Consider the following 3,257-nt stretch of genomic DNA (forward strand, 5'->3'; position numbering starts at 1 on the left):
AGACGAACGACACAAGTTTTTAGAACTCACGTAAATGATATTCAAAAAATATATTTGAGTTATAAAATAGAACCTAACGAAATAAATCATAAGTTTATGAAAATGGTATTAAATTGTGATCCTATTTAGCTAACTCACTAAGGAAATAAATCATACAACAACAACACAACAAATCAAGTGTAACTCACAAAGTGAGGTTTGAGGAGGGTAGTGTATACATATAATATATTTTGTATTCTACCTTTCTTCAAGTTTGCATTTTAATCAAGTTGACTCTTAATAGTATACATTAATAATTTTTCTCTATTTTCTTACAGCTTGTTTGGATGGTTGTTACCTATTATATCGTACCGTATTGTTACTTTAAATATAATGTTTGTTTTGATTGTTACTTAAATTTTATTGTATCGTATCGTTAAATCCGTCGTTACGTAACGATGAAATGTGCCACTTTACGTAACGACCGATTTGGTGTGGTCGCGTCGTTTCCTCGTGTTTTCTCTCAATCTCACCCTTCATTATTATTAAATAATTTTATTTTATCATTTACCCTACCTTTTTATATACCGTATCATAATTTTTCTTTATAATATTGCAAGTTAATTCATCATATCACAGGTGTGTGATACCATGAAACGACGCCAAAACGATACAATTCATCCAAACAATGTATTCATCAAACGATACAGTACAATACAATACAATACGATACGATACATTATGAAACGATACGTAACAACCATCCAAACAAGCTGTTACTCAATTCTCTCATTGCTAGTAGTCTAACAATAAATTTTGTATCAATCTAAAGAATAATTTTACTTATATGATGAATTAAGAAAAGTTAAATATTTTTCTGAATTAGCCAATTCAAATACTTAATTATTTGTTCTTAATATTAACAAAATTATTTATTATCTGTTGATTTTAATTTTTAATATTCGACTGTACCAAATTTTAAATATGTAAATATAATTTACTTTTATTCAATAAATTTTCTATGTTTTTAAAGAATTGGACTTTGTACTTTGTTTTTATAGAAGTTGTATCAATTTGGTTGAGAGACAATGTGATAACTCTTTTGACTATTAATATGATCATATCTCAGAAGCTAAATCCCTTGATGAGAACAATCATACTATTAGTTTATCTGTATCTTGGATGCAAAATAAGACATGTGAGAGTAAGATTTATATTAGGTAGATTATTTATGATTTTAAAATTTTAATTATTAGGAGTTTCATGTGCTTGCAAAGATTTAATAATTAAAATTTTATTTGATTTTAAATTCCTAAATGTTAAGAATATAATTTAGTGACCATCTTGTACAATGTGAACTCTATTTTCAAAGGACAAAAACGGCGAATAATATTTCGCTAAGAGGTTGTGCTTTTAATATAGTATATACATAGATAGATAGATATAGATATAGGTAGATTCATTTTCGATTTTCTTTTTTTATAAATTTGCAAACTTTCATGGACAAAACATATTTTTGAAAAAAAAATTCAAAAAAGAATTTTCTTTTTATGGACAAACGGGTCCTAAATTCCCCTGGTTATTTCTCACTTCGTACCAACCGCACGATTTGAACTCAAATTTTAAATATGTAAATATAATTTACTTTTATTCAACATTTTTTTTTGTTTTTAAAGAAATGGACTTTGTACTTTGTTTTAATAGAAGTTGTATCAGTTTGGTTGAGAGACAATGTAGTAACTCTCTTGACTAATAATATGATCATATCTCGGAAGCTAAACCCCTTGATGAGGACAATCTTACTATTAGTTTATCTGTATCTTGGATGCAAAATAGGACATCTGAGAGTATGATTTATATTAGGTAGATTATTTATATTTTTAAAATTTTAAGTATTAGAAGTTTCATATACTTGGAAAGATTTAATAATTAAAATTTTAGTTGATTTTAAACTCTTAAATGTTAAGAATATAATTAAATGACCATCTTGTACAATGTGAACTCTATTTTCAAAGGATGAAAAGGCGGATAATATTTCGCTAAGAGGTTGTGCTTTTAATATAGTACATAGATATAGGTAGATTCATTTTCGATTTTTTTTCTTATTTATAAATTTACAGAATTTCATGGACAAAACATATTTTTGAAAAAAACAAATTCAAAAAAGAATTTTCTTTGGCAAAATACCTTAAACCACCCCTAAACTTGGCTCAGATTATTAGTATCCTTCCTGAACTATGCCCGGTCTTAATTACCCCCCTCAACTTGGCCTTTGAGGTTCATTACCCCCCTAGACGCTGATGTGGCAAAAAGTATGGGTGCACTCGCCTGCCACATGGATTTTTCTGTCTATGTGACATTTTATTGAAAAATAAAATATTTTTTTACCCTTTGGAATATTACTTTTTTAGATAATTTTTTTTGAATAAAATTTATAATAAAACTTAGATATTTTTATTTGGCCAAAAATAATAAAGTTTTAGTTAATATTTTTTGAATTTGACATGAAAATAAAGATTTATACAATTGAATAAATAGTCAAGGCATCTAAAAAAGTTATAAAAAATACATAGTTGAAATAAATAGTCAGTGCATCAAAAGAAGAAAAATAAAGAGTGTACAATTGCACTTGTAATCTTGCAATTGTACACTCTTTTTATTTCTTCTTTTGATGCAAGGACTATTTTATTTCAACAGTGTGTTTTTACTTTTATAGGTAAAATCTGTAAAAAAAAAAAAATTAGAGCACCATAATTTAGAGCTATATAAAAATTTAAAGCCAAAATAATTAATTTCAAACTATGTATTTTTTATAACTTTTTAGATGCCTTAACTATTTATTTCAGTAGTATAAATCTTTTTTTTTTGAGGTCAAATTCGAAAAAAGATTAACTGAAACTTTATTATTTTTGACCAAATAAAAATATTTAGCCTAAATAATATAATTATATCCAAGTTTTATTATAAATTGTATTCGAAAATTTTTATCTTAAAAGTAACATTTTTAAAAAGGTAAAAAAATATTTTATTTTTTAGAAAAGTGGCACATAAACAGAAAAATTCAGGTGCTTGAGTGCACCCATATTTTTTGCCATATCAGTGTGTAGGGGTAATGCTCTCGAAAGATATAGTTCGGAGAGGATACTAATAATCTCTGACCCAAATTTAGGAGTGCTTTAAGTATTTTGCCATTTTCCTTTTTTTTTTTTTATGGACAAACCGGTCCGAAATTCTCCTGGTTATTACTCACATCGTCCCAACCGCACGGTTTCAACTCA

This window comes from Nicotiana attenuata, chromosome 9 (assembly GCF_001879085.1).
Source record: "Nicotiana attenuata strain UT chromosome 9, NIATTr2, whole genome shotgun sequence".
In the NCBI taxonomy this organism is placed as follows: Eukaryota; Viridiplantae; Streptophyta; class Magnoliopsida; order Solanales; family Solanaceae; genus Nicotiana; species Nicotiana attenuata.